The sequence below is a fragment of the Dendropsophus ebraccatus genome, chromosome 2, assembly GCF_027789765.1.
Source record: "Dendropsophus ebraccatus isolate aDenEbr1 chromosome 2, aDenEbr1.pat, whole genome shotgun sequence".
NCBI classification, from domain to species: domain Eukaryota; kingdom Metazoa; phylum Chordata; class Amphibia; order Anura; family Hylidae; genus Dendropsophus; species Dendropsophus ebraccatus.
In genome coordinates this window covers 73,572,137-73,587,114 of record NC_091455.1, presented here as the reverse complement: position 1 = coordinate 73,587,114, position 14,978 = coordinate 73,572,137, and the positions used below count along the sequence as shown (strand labels likewise).

The 14,978-nt window shown below is 40.6% G+C and overlaps 1 protein-coding gene across 2 annotated transcripts in view; it reads left to right on the top strand.

Moving 5' to 3' along the window:
* Nucleotides 1-14,978, top strand: part of APCDD1 (APC down-regulated 1) — a 75,772-nt gene that overhangs the window by 35,877 nt on the left and 24,917 nt on the right. The window lies entirely within an intron of this gene.

Genomic DNA, 14,978 nt, shown 5'->3' with positions numbered 1-14,978 from the left:
TGAATACAGTCTTAACTCAGAAGTATATTTGCTCAGTGATTTGTTGTATGATTTTGTTTCCCATCAAAGCTCGGCTAAAAAATGGTTCCACCTTTGGGAATTGGGATATTTTAATGCAATAAACCTGCACTGTTAGGCTCTGTGAGGTTTCTGTGGAAGACTGTACTAATGTAACACCTGCATTTCTCTACCCTGGCTAGGGGTCATATAAACAATATGCAGAAGTAGAAACACCAGCTTACTTCTGTGCATGGAAAACTTCAGTCCAACTTCTCAATGAAAAAGTATACGATCCAGCAGTGCAGGATTTAGCAAAATGTGATATGTGATAGTAGACCCATCAGCCAATCCTAAAAATAAACTTTTTTAGAGCTTTAAGCCTTTGCACTTCAAAATGAGGGGTAAAACAGTTGCTAGTGTATACAGCTTTGTTCCTAGATATACTTATATTAAAACATAATTGGTCGTAGAACTGCCTAAATACTTCTCTGCAATACCTACTTTGTCCATAATCCTTGTGGTGACTGTGGACTCTATGGTGTGGTGGACAGTGGAAGAGATATTTATAAATATAAAAAATCATCACCATTAGTATAGATGAGTGAATCTGCAGTGGGAATGAAGTACTGCAAGAATCTTAGTGGTATACACTAGTCCTCCTGAAAATATTAGTACCACACCAATTCTGTCCCCTACAGTAATTAGTGCCACAATTAGTGACGTCAAAAATAATTATGCCCAAAGAGTCGTGCCCCTAACAGTAACAGTGCCTTCATGACCCCCCACCAAAAATAAAAAAAAAACTAAATAAACTTTCAGCTGCCACTAATAGTAATTCTAAAATTAATTGGGCAAATGAACCTCCTAAAAGTAAATGTGTCAACTAGAATGTCCTCAACAGTAATAGTGTTCCCCATAATTCCCCAAAAAGAGCTTGGCACTTGTACTTGTAGAGCCATCAATACTTACAATTCTCCCCAAATGTTCCCTCTTTAGTAGTGTTCCCACATTGTGCCCCAATGGTAACAATGCTTCCCAAGAGAGTCTCAGTCGTAGTAATAATAATAGTAAAAGAAATAGTGTTACCCTATAGGCTTCCAAAAGTAACAGTGCCAACTTGATTGTGTGAATTAATAATAGTGCACCAATAAATACCCTACATGTAACTGTGCCAGAGTGCCCAGTATAGTTTCATCAATAGTAATAACTCTCCCCAAGCGTTTGGTTATGAGTAGTAATGGTCCACCATTACACCAATTCTCCTCAAGAGAGCTCCATTAGTAGTAGCTCTCCCATATAGCCTTTAAATTATATGTATAAAGCACAATGAGTTACCCTGCTCTAGATTTCTTTACAGATCCGTTATCAGACTACACGTTACCATTTAATAGCAAACTGGGTTATCAATATTCCACCTTGCCGACTGCCATAGCAGAATGTGTTTGCTGATGGTTATTACATGCTGTCACAAAAACACCCAGCAACCCCTCAGGAGAGCACCATTACTAATTGTACAATCTCCTAATACAGGCTTTAAAGTTCTGGAGGTGGAACTTAGTTGTGACTAAAATCAATGTTATCAGTTTATAATTAGGAATATATAATATATTTTATCTTTCCTACCAATACTATATTTCACACAAAATAATGACATTTAGTTCAAAAAGCCCACCAAACATTTGTCAGGAGAAGCAAAGAACTGTGGGCATTAATTCTATGCCAAAAGGAGTAGTTCAGTACTTTCAAAATTCAGACATCTTCAGGCCATTTCTTTATTTCATTAGGTAAACTTATGTAAGAACACTTGATTGGAAGCAGTTCTCCTAAATGCATGAAGCTAGCCTTTATGAAAAGCAAACCCCCGTGCCATAATGCAGACAGTCCCTTATGTTGAACAAGGTCTCCTTTGGGGAAATTTTCCAAGTAAAAATATTGCAGATCCTGCATTGTGTCAGAGAATTTCAGCTGGAACATGTCTATTATCACCCATTTCCACTGCTTATGTGAAATTCTATCTCAAAGTCAACTATGAAAATCATTTATGCTATTTTGTTGCTTGTGCCTTTTTACACTAGTATTACAACTCATACACATGTTTATATGCACTTAAGAACTGTAAATTATACCTGAATAAGCATGTTAATGAATGAAATATATGAATTTCCATTTGCATAATATGGCATATTTATCAGAGCAACTACAACATTGTTCTGGCATAATATATCAAGCCACAGAGGCTGGGACCACAAGTGTAGGTCACAGTGTGACTGCTTTGGGCTGGGTTCACACTACGTATATTTCAGTCAGTATTGTGGTCCCCATATTGCAACCAAAACCAGGAGTGGATTAAAAACACAGAAAGGATCTGTTCACACAATGTTGAAATTGAGTGGATGGCCGCCATATAACAGTAAATAACTGCCATTATTTCAATATAACAGCCGTTGTTTTAAAATAACAGCAAATAGTTGCCATTAAATTGCGGCCATCCACTCAATTTCAACATTGTGTGAACAGATCCTTTCTGTGTTTTTAATCCACTCCTGGTTTTGGTTGCAATACTGACTGAAATATACTGACTGAAATATACATATACTGACTGAAATATACGTAGTGTGAACGCAGCCTTGGGCTGGGTTCACACTACGTATATTTCAGTCAGTATTGTGGTCCTCATATTGCAACCAAAACCCGGAGTGAATTAAAAACACAGAAAGGATCTGTTCACACAATGTTGAAACTGATTGGATGGCCGCCATTTAATGGCAAATATTTGCTGTTATTTTAAAACAACGGCCGTTGTATTGAAATAATGGCAGTTATTTACTGTTATATGGCGGCCATCCACTCAATTTCAACATTGTGTGGACAGATCCTTTCTGTGTTTTTAATCCACTCCTGGTTTTGGTTGCAATATGAGGACCACAATACTGACTGAAATATACGTAGTGTGAACCCAGCCTCAATATGTATAATTGCTACTGGGTCTTTGAAAACCTAGATTAGCTCTGAAGAGAGTTTAAAGAGTTGTATTCAGAACATTTTTTTACAAATGGCTGGGGGCACATAAAAAATATGTCATACTTACCTACCTTGATACCCCGGAGCTGCTGCTTCAACACTTCCTAGTTCACCACTCATCAGTGTAGCTTCCTGGTTTCTGTATAGAGTTGCCTCAGCAGGAACTACCATCTCAGCCATTCACTCACTGAGGCAGAACACCACTATAACCAGTGAGTGGATGGATTGGCAGTTTCTACTGAGATGACTCATGACATGAAGCGGCGGTGAAAACCCACCTCTTTAGGCTTGGCTACAACCCATAGTAACTATGCACCGCACAGTGACTAGCTACCTCTGACCTTGTAGATCGTAGGTGTCAAACTCAGGCCCTCCAGCTGTTACAAGACCACAATTCCCATCATGCCTGGACACCCACAGCTTTAGCTGTTCAGGCATGATGGGAATTGTAGTTTTGTAACAGCTGGAGGGCCTGAGATGACACCCATGTTGTAGATAGTACACCCTTGCGGGCAGTATCCTCTCTCTCTATGTACCAGTCTGTCATTTACTTTATTCATGTAGTTTTTTTTAGAAACATAGAAGATTGTCAGCAGAAAACGACCACCGGTTCCATCTAGTCTGCTCTTTTAGTATTTCCCTTCTTAATTTCAGTTATTGTAGATTTATTAACCACATCTGCTGCAAGTTTGTCCCAAGCATCTACTACTCTTTCAGTAAAGCAATATTTTCTCACGTTGATCTGATCTTTCCCTCAACTCTGACTGTATCCCCTTATTCTTGAGTCCATTTTATTTATTTATTTTTACAAAAACTCTTCCTTCTTGAACTTTATTTAGTTCTTTAACATATTTAAAGGTTTCAATCATATCCCCCCTTTCCCTTCTTTCCCCCAGACAATACAGAATAGAAAGAAAAGAAAAGATTTTACATTCTGTACATTAACCCTTATCATTCGTACAATGCTCTGGAATGAAGGGCACAATAATCATAATATTGATGTCTACATTGGTTTTCTGTCCTGTGTCTCCTAAAGGCCGTTTTATCATGCGTAGAATCTAAATTGTTGAAAATTAAACCAAATATACCAGTAAACTGACCGCTTTCCATACGTGTACTATACATTACATATATATTGTTAATTTTTTGGCATTTTTATTAGTTTAGTAGGTATCCCATCTGTAATATGAGAACTGTACCATCAATCTACACTATATCAGACTAACTTTAAGTAAAAGCAATTGCAGGTGTCTGACAGGCCCTCATTTCATGTAGCACTAAATAAGTGGTTTCTGCTTGAAAGCATTTCTGGATGGCACTTGTCCTTGGAGTTCTCCGCTACATTACATGCGGGTCAGTGCAAGACAAAGCAATTAACCAGCTCTTCAATGTGTCTGTAAACATGTGCTTGCAGTTAGCTGAAGGCAAAAATCTTCTGGGACCAAGGTGCTAAGTGAAAAAACTACTGAAATCCTCTGAATAGAAGAGGCAGGTGCCAGCCCCACAACAAGGTGTAGGCGGGTTGCAGACAGCAGTGTCCCTGGCAAATCCTTTTTTGATCTCTAAAAACTCTTATGTGATATAACAGAAAATATATGTTTATTTTTATTTATACCTGAATATAAAAAATTACTCAATTATTTGAATATTATTATTATTATTATTATTATTATATATTTATAAAGCGCCATTAATTCTGTCTGGTGAAACACCCATGCAAAACCAAGTGGCATCACACAAAGAGCCATCATGCTAATGCCATAACGTTCTATAGATAAATCTCAAAAAGTCTGAAACAATTTTTTTTTTAATCAGGTATCATAGGGCCCCGACAGAGAACTCAATATGACTTCATGGTCTACTCTTTTTATACCAGAACCATCCATGTCTTCATAACAGTGCCCCTTACAATAAAGCCAGATGGGTGCATACATTTTGTTCTGCACCCATACCAGGGGCGTAACTAGAAATGGCTGGGCCCCATAGCAAACTTTTAATTGGGCCCCCCCCCCTCAACCGACCACTATGCCGTCAACACACCCAGCTCTACACAGGGTCTGTACTACATATAAATTACAGTGCAAATATATTTAGTGACTCACAGGGGACTTCTCCTCTGATCGGAGTTCTTCCCTTTTCATCTTCTCCATCTGTCCTGGGCCATTATGAGAACTTCTCCGAGCCACGAATCCACAGAATCTGCCAGACAGACATATTAAGCTCCTCACTCTGGCACCATCCTCATCTCTATACACACTGCACATCTGTATTGGCCCCTTTAAGCCCTCTTTCAGTGGGTAGCCCTGACTCCTTATAGATGGTCCCTTGTTCAGTCTTCCACATAGATGGCCCTGTGTGCATCTACTATAGTAGAGAGCCCCTCTGTGTTTATAGTAGATGACAACCTCTGTGCATCCCCTATACCAGGGGTAGGGAACCTCGGCTCTCCATCTGTTGCAAAACTACAACTCCCATCATGTGTAGACAGTCAAAGCTAAAGCTGTAGTTTTTAAACAGCTGGAGAGCCAAGGTTCCCTATCCCTGCCCTGTAGTATATGCCCCCCTCTGTGTAGTCCCCTTATAGATGACCCCTCTGTTTAGTCCACTAAAATAAATACCCCCCCCCCCTCTGCGCATGCCCTATTATATACATCCTGTAGTGTAGTTACCCTTATAGATGCCTCCTCTGTGACGTCTTACTTATAGATTGCCCCCTGTGTTGTTCCCCTTACAAATGGCCCCCAGTGTTGTCCCTCCCCATATATATAGCCCCCAGTGTTTTCCCTCCCCCATATATATAGCCCCAAGTGTTGTCCCTCCCCATATATATATAGCCCCAAGTGTTGTCCCTCCCCATATATATAGCCCCCAGTGTTTTCCCTCCCCCATATATATAGCTCCGAATGTTGTCCCTCCCCATATATATATAGCCCCCAGTGTTGTGCCTCCCCCATATATGCAGCCCCCAGTGTTGAGCCTCCCCCATATAGCCCCCAGTGTTGTCCCTGCCCCATATATATAACCCCCAGTGCTGTGCCTCCCCCATATATACAGCACTAGGGGCTGTATATATATATATATATATATATATATATGGGGGATGCACAGCACTAGGGGCTATATATATATATATATATATATACAGCCCCTAGTGCTGTGCATCCCCCATATATATATACAGCCCCCAGTGTTCCCCTCTGATAAAAATAAAAAAACTCACAACTCACCTAACCACACGATCCCCCGTCGGTCGCAGGTCTCTTCTTCTATCTTCATCTGCACCCGACAGATCAGCAGCTTCCAGGCGAAGTCCCGGGCAGCACCACCACTGAGCTCAGTGTGCGCTGTGGCGGCTGGGACTTCCGGTACAGGGTGCGCGTCCCTTCCGGAAGTCCCAGCCGCCGCGACGCACACTGTCCTCAGTGATGTCGCTGCCCGGGACTTCGCCTGGAAGCTGCTGATCTGTCAGGGGCGGGGGCAACACTCTTGTGATCGCAAGCAAATGCTGCTTGCGGTCACAAGAGTGATTGACAGGGCGGGAAGCCTACGGCTTCTCGCGCTGTCAATCAGAACACTGAACACCCGGGAGGCCCGCTCGGCCACCGGGTGTTGTAGGCAGTAAGCTCCGGGGGCCCAGGCCACGGGCCCCCCGATGCTAGGGGCCCCGTAGCAGCTGCTACGGCGGTAGTTCCGCCCCTGACCCATACTGTTGTGGTCCTATACCAGGCCCTTGCGGTTGCGAAGGTTTTTTGTCGAGCACCACAGAACAAGGCAAAGCTTCATATGCAAAAGTTTTATTGCAGAGACAGTTGGCGCGTTTCAACGTAGGCACACGCCTTGTTCACAACTTGGTCTGACAAAAAACACACTTTGCTGATACAAAGAACAAAGGCAAGTTCTGTCTGGGAAAAAAACCCACATGTAGCTTAGCACTTGTGATAGAGGAGACATCTTCTATCCATGGAGCATGGAGGTGAGGTGAAATCTCCGTAGACCAAAGCAAGTGTGATGCCATAGAAGGCAATTTCTGAATAGGGAATCCTTCAGGATTTTCAGACTAGCGACAAGGATACGGCTGGGTCTGAACTCCAGACAAGACTTAATTCTTACTTATCGAGGTATAATATATTTTGTATATAGTGTTTTATTTGTCCTTTTATGATGTTATTATAGGGTTAATCATGCTTTTGCTGCCGGTGACCATCTCTATAGACAACTCTGCTTCATTTCTCTGTGTTCACCTGTTCCTTCTTATATTTTAATCATGTGTTTTCTATGTGATTTTAATTACTGATCATGGGATCTTTTGCTCACAACCTACAAAAGTAAAGGCCGTATTACACGAAACGATTATCGGCCGTATACGTCCTGTGTAATAGAAGACAATGATCAGCTGACATGAACAATGTCGGCTAATCATTGCTGTCGTTTGTCTTTCAACATGTTGAAAGACAAATGACTTATATAGCAGCAATTGGCTGCCGTTGCTCTATAGAATCTGCTGCTATCTCCTATGGGCTGCCCAGAAGATCCAGCGATCACCCTGGCAGCCCACGCAGCCTGCCCAGTACTTACCGCGTAATAGGGGTGGCAGCGAGCAGAGAACGAGGAGCAAGCGAGCGCTAATAGCGCTTTTTTGCTCCTCTCTGTCGCCCCGTGTAATAGGGGCTTAAGAGTGTGATAGTGGTTCTTGTAAGACCAAGTTGTAAACAAGGCGTGTGCCTATGCTGAAAGGCGGAAACTGTCTCTTATTCCTGATGATGAATGGATTTGCAATAAAACTTTTGGATATGGAGCTTTGCCTCACTGCAGGAGCTGGACAAAAACTTCTACTTTGTCTGTGAGCTGAACCTTGGGCTCGTCCAAGCACATGGGCTGGAGGAGTGTCCGGTGAGCTGACCACTATTGACTTTGTAGACCCTTGAGGTTGGGGCGAGCAAAGACACAATTCATGTGTATGAATATGTCAACCAAATGCTTTTTCAACTGAAAGCTATCTTTCACAATCCCTCCATGATTGGTCAGTCATGAATGTGTTCTGTATGGGGTTAGGCAAGAACTGCCAGTGGTCTATCTCCGGAGAGAACAAAAAGAGCCAGACATGTTGAAATCTAGCATGCCCGACCCTTGGCTTTGCTGTTGAGAGACAGTCTGGAGGCCCCTACACACAAATGGTAGGTGATCTGCTGATCCTAACAAAATCGGGAGCCTCATCTGACCTTAATCTATTATGTATGGCCAGCTATACATTACAGCTGACAGACTGACAATGGATTTTCATGCCACAAACACTATTGATACCCCACCCCACCCCTGCAATCTTTGCAATATTTTGAGCCAGTTATTGGGCAAATTATCTCTTTTAAGTTCTAAATTTAGAAGAAAAACACGAATGTTTGGATAACTGAGACTGAAAGCTATTATTAAGGAAGTATGACTTCTCGAGAAATATCCACCCCGTGCTTTGAAGCTGTTCCTCCACACCCTCAGCAGGAATATTCACATTGATAACAAGTTTTGCCTCCAGTCATCAGACTGACATATCTGAGGGGATATAGAATATGCCTTTAAGTACTACTGTATCTTGACTTCAAGACAGGCAAACTAATGCTAGTTAGTTCATAAAAGCTCCTCTTAAGATGTCTCCTCTGTCACAAGTGCTGAGCTACATGTGGGTTTTTTTCCAGACAAAACATGCCTTTGTTCTTTGTATCAGCAGAGATCTACTTTAGAGAGAACTTGAGACAGAAATGTGCCTTTTATCTTTCACTTCTTGTCATTTTCGAGACGAGACAGTTCTTATAATAAACAAGTAAGCAGCTTCTTCCCTGAAACAAAGCACAAAGCCCTTCATCAGAAATAGAGCAATGTTTTGGACCACATCAAATCTTTATTTACAAGCGTATGGCTGTGTTCACAATTGCCATGTTTTGACCCAACTACTGTAGCATTTTTTTTAAGATGGAAAAAATATTTTCAGTGAAAAACTACAGAAATAATAACATTTGTGAACAACACCTTATGGACACTTTCAGATCTGTGGTTAAGGTGCTGTATTGCAGTATGTGAACACTAGAGATAAGAGAATTTGCCGAAGTTTGGGTTTGTATGAACCTGAACTATCGGCTTCTGACTCCCGCTGTCTGCAGCCTCCGTAAACAGGGTGGATACAGCCTAAGGACCGCCTGGAAAACTGGAATACAGCCAATGCCAATGTCTGTGTCCCAGTTTTCCAGGCGGTCCTTACGCTGTATCCACCCTTTTCACGGAGGCTGCAGACAGCGGGAATCAGAAGCCGATAGTTCAGGTTCATACAAACCCGAACTTCGGCAAATTCGCTCATCTCTAGTAAACACCATGACAAGAAAACTTTCAGTGTGAGTCCCAAAGTCAATAGAGTCCATCAAGTATTCGGCTGCCACCATTATTTTTGTTGTTCTGCTCATATGAAGAAGCAGATCAACGGGAACAATGATGATGATGTGAAGATTAATGTAGTTAGAACTCCAAAAGTTGTGTTCTTCATACGTGGTTTGGAATACAGTGGACAATCACAGGTCACACTAGCAATGAGATTTACTGTGGTGTCAGGAGTAATCCTGTGTATCACGCAAACACATAGAAAGCAGCGGCACTACAGGTTCACAATGTGAATATGACCACACGAAAAGTCTCAGTCGGGTTGGCTACATCGGCAGTGCTAACTTAGCAAAGTCATAGAAAATCCAAAAATCAAGTAGAAAAGAAGTTGCACTCACCCTGGATGTCTTCTTACGCTTTATTTCTTTAATTACAAAACGGACATGGTGCGGACATAAAGTGAGCAGATGCTATGTGAACGTTCACGTAGCGTCTGTTCACTTTATGTCCGCACCATGTCCGTTTTGTAATTAAAGAAATAAAGTACAAGAAGACATCCAGGGTGATTGCAACTTTTCTACTTGATTTTTGAGTAATACTGTGTATGCTGCCCCCTTTAATCCCTACAGATTAATCTTTACTCTTCTTGTTCCTCAATGTGCCCTGTAAATGCCCTTAACTTCTTTGGCTGGCAAGTTTTACCAGCAAGAACTCTGGCTTCCCCAGGATGCTATTACATCCATGACTACTTATGTAGCAGAAGCCTTTTATATGGAGTTACATTAGGAGCATCTTCTACTTTCCAAGTAGCCTTTACTTTCCCATTGCTTTACAATTGTGCCATTGATTGTTTTAAAAAATACATTTGGCCAAATTCCGATCAGAAACATTTCTGACAATAAAAAAGGTTTGGTCATAGCTTAGGCATTTGTGGTATATCCATATAGAGTATAGAATATGCCATTAAGACTAGAGATGAGCGAACCTCGAGCATAAAAATAAGGGCTCATGTGGGTCTCTAGATATCCCTTCCCGGAGGGATATCTGGCTAGTCCTGTGTTTTGAGACTCTTCAATGAGGCTCCACGGACTCCTCTTTTGCATATTTAGGTAAAAAAAAGCAACTACTATAGCCTTTTAAGCACTAGGAAGTGCAAAAATTGAAATTGGCTCTGTCTTTGAGGGGTTAAGCCACATATAAAAAGCCAATTAGACACGTTTATGGTGCAAAATAAGCCAAGACAGAATTGATCAAAATAAAAAAAAGTAAACTTTTTTTGTCCAACAAAAATATTATCAAATCAATCGGCTCATCATAATCAGCCGTGCAAAATTGTCAGTGATAAGCTGATGAGCGGGAGCTTGTCCGCTCATTTCTTCTATTGTGTGGCTGCAAAATTTGCACTAAAATAATAAATCCATGACAAACTTGGCCTGTCTAAAAAAAACTGCAAAAATAGACAGTTTTAGTAATTTCCTAATTTTTCTATTCTGTTTCTATTTTTTATTGTAGCCTCTTTATTCTATTTTCTTGCATTATTATAGCGTCAGCCATCTTGCTGAGCTGCTACTCTGCTTTAACAGCATTCAGAGATACACTTTACGGCAGACTTGTGGACTATATAAAATTGGTGTCTAATGACACATTGGGGCTGATTTACTAATATTGTATGGTAGAACCTCACACCTCAGGGTTCTAGTTTCCAAACCGACAAAATTATTAGTCTGTCTTTTTTGACCTTAGTAAATCTAGAAGGTTTTTCACATAACAAAACTAAAACCTGATCATTCCGCCACACTAGAAGTGATAATTAGAATGGAAAACCTGTAAATAAAAATGACAGTGTGCTTAATAAATATGTCGGTTATGGCGGTGGATTCCACCGCTCGCCCCTTTCACACACATCTCTGGATGTCAATTCTTTGTACAGAAAGCGGAATTCGCCTGACCATAGAATGGAGTCTATGGCACGGGCGGAGATGCGAGCGGGAGTGCATGTGGGCGAGCAACGGAATCTGCGGGGACTTCTTAGAGCAGATTCTGTACTCTGAACATGCCCTCTGGAAGAAAGTAGCCATGTTTTTCTAATGCTGGATAAGCCCTTCAATGCATACAGATTTATACAGGTCACAGTTCAGTTGCATTAAGCTACAGTACAGCTACGGTAAGCGTTCCCTACATATTTATGTATGTGTGTGTATATATATATATATATATATATATATATTCAAGCTGTTTTCTTATTTTGTAAAGGTTTTTTACATGCATCTCTCTATTTTCTAGTAAGAACAGAAATGTCTACATGGCAACATTTTACTCCTCTTTGTAATAAACTGTATTAGGCTTGTGTAAGTAGAATCCGCTAATCAGAGAGAAATATTCTAGATTTCAGTAGCTAACAATAATAATAATAATAATAATAATAATATTATTTAGAACACAACACAATCCCAATCCAGGGTGAACTAATCACTGGGCTTGGCAGATATACAGTATGTCTAATGCCAGTTAAAGTGCACTGAACAGGCTTGCACTGTGCTGGGCTAATGTTTTACCTGTGTGATGGGGAACCTGTGGCCCACCAGGGCTTAAGCGATTATCAGTCATATTTGGCCGACTATCAGCCATTACGGCCTATAATCGCTTTGTGTAATAAAAGGCAACAATTAGCCGACATGAACAATGTTGGCTGATCGTTGTCTTTCAACATCTTTATGTCTTTTCAACATAACCACCACATCAATTCATAAATCAGTTATTTGTGTGTTTTTTTTAAATGTGACTGTCAACATCTGATATGTGTTTTAGGCTATGTTCACACGCTGTAATTTTTTGTGAATGCCCTTCATTTAACTACAAATAACGGCTGTTTTGAAACAACGGCCATTAATTGCAGTTATATGATGGCCGTCCACAAAAAACGGCCTTAATTTGTTTTTTCATTTCTATAAGTTTTTATTGAAAGTTTTTTTCATAAACATATAGAACTTACAAGGACAATACAGTGGACAAGGTGTGAACATACAGGGTCTGACAATGTTCATCGGATACTTTTCAGACATTGAACAGAAGCAACAAAAACAAGAACAAATAACAGTAGTTACATTTTATATTATAGTAAACTACGAAGTATTATAAAGAAGGTTATACAGTTGCAGCAGAACAACATGACATAGGGTTAGGCTGGGTTCACATTGCGTTTTTGCAATCCCTTTTTTCATCCGTTTTTTTTGCAAAAAACGGATGCATTTGTGTGCATCTGTTTTGATCCGTTTTTCCATTAACTTCGATTGTAAAAAAAACGGATCAAAACGGATCCGTTTTTTTTTACAGACACAAAAACGGAGCTGACACTACTTTTGTGTCCGCTAAAAAAAATGGATCCGTTTTGATCCGTTTTTTTTACAATGTAAGTCAATGGAAAAACGGATCAAAACAGATGCACACAAATGCATCCGTTTTTTTCATCCGTTTTTTTTTGCAAAAAACGGATGAAAAAAACGGATTGCAAAAACGCAGTGTGAACCCAGCCTTACCGTAAAATGACTTTAGGGAGGTGTATGGGAAGAGTCTTACTTAGCATAGTGATGACTGTTAATCCATGGTGCCCAATTGGTTACAAATCTAGAGTATGAGTATTGTAGATTGGCATACATTCTCTCACAGGAGCAGGTTGTGGTAACTAGGTTTATGACCTCAGGCCATCAGGATGTGCATCATCACTGCCCTAAAATAGGAATGGATAGAGTTCATGTCAATCATCAATAAGGCATTCTCTGGTTTAAAGGGAACTTGGGCTTTAGTTGTTTGAGCTATTATCTTATATGCTGCTCGCCAAAGGGATATGATAGAACAATGCTAGAACAGCCTTAATTTTGCGGTGTTTGAACAAAGCCTCATGTTGTATAGTGTTTTGTGTTTTTATTTACATTTTATATGATATCCCAACTTTTTGGGAGTTTGGTTGCATGATATAAATATATAGCAGATGCAGCTCAAAGTTTCCTCAAGCACAAGGAAGGACAAAAGCGCTATAGGTGGTATATGATGGTTAGAAGGCCTAATACTGGTTTGGTATTGAAGGTTCAGAGCTGTAAGTTACGCCCTGATATATACAATACAGCTTACATTATGTAGCCTTCCTGATTTCCCTTTAAAAAAAAATTCAGGTCAGGTGCATGAATCCAACCTTTTTCATTTGATCCTATTACAGTCCTGGGCTCTTATCCTTCAATACACGTGACAATATACGGGAAATGTGTCTGAAAATGATGGCAAATTCCTTCTAATGTGATAGACGACAGCTTTGAACCACATGAAACTCATTTCCTAGCTGTCACTTTCATGTTTGCTGTATCTGGGATGGTTTTCCGCTCAAACAATGGAGCTTTTCATTTTATTTCATGCTTGTTTGCATGAATACAGGTTGCCACAGAATAAAGCCACAAATTATGTTTGCTCATTTATCTGTCAATGGACAAGGTAGAGTAACTGCCAGCTTGTATTCAGTACTACATGTAGTATTAGTAGATGCACATGGTATAACACTATACTGCATGTAGAATCAGCAATGTTTCTTCAATAAATTGTCTTAAAGTATGTAAAGTAAGAAGCTTCAGCGGACCACCCCAATAATATAATTTGGGCAGCATGAAAGGGATACCTTGTTGTCTTTCATTTGTATATTAATTATCTGGTCTGTCTGGATCCATAAGATCTGTCAGAAGGGGTTAAAGGGTTTATTGAGGACTTAGCAACCTTGTTCTCAAGTTGAGTGTGGTAATAAACTCAACTCTTTTCTGTTCAGAAAAACTTACCTGCAATGCCACACACAAACTGAGGACAAGAGTGGTGCTGTTTCTGGAAGAAAACTTTATTTCTGATCCTAGATAACCTCTTTAACCCTGGTTGTCGACAGTGTTCAGGTGAAAACAAACTGGATTTTTTTTAAATTGAAAACATTTAATAAAAGGTATAGAACATGTTACCTAGGAGTTTATAGATAATTATATAGACACTACATTTTTTACAATGTTCAAGCTAGTTACCACAGTAAGTCTTTGTTCACACTACGTAACAGAACGGCCGTTCCGTGACCCCGGCTGGGTCACGGAACGGCCGGTCTGTGCCCGGATCATCGCGGCGCATCAGCGCACGCCCACATCAGAGCTTCCCATAGCCCACAGTGAAGCAAGTTGCCGGAGCCGTTCGCTTCACTGTGTGAACTGACAGGTCTTTCTGCAGCCGGAATGTCAGTTTTTTCCGGCGCCGCATAGGATCCCGGGCGGAGCACATACGATGCCAATGAAAATAAGGCTGTTACACACCGCAAAACTACGGCCGTAGTTCTGCGGCGAGAACTACGGCCGTAGTTTTACGTAGTGTGAACATAGCCTAATACTGTATATTTTACCAGCATAACTTTACACCAATTTAAAGGGGTTATCCAGGATAAGAAAAAAAACTGCTACTTTCTTGTGAAAACAGCACCACGTCTGTCCTCAGAATGTGTGTGGTATTACAATTCCACTGCAAAGGACTCACCCTAACTGAGGACAAGTGTGGTGCTGTTTCTGGAAGAAAGAAGCAATTATAAT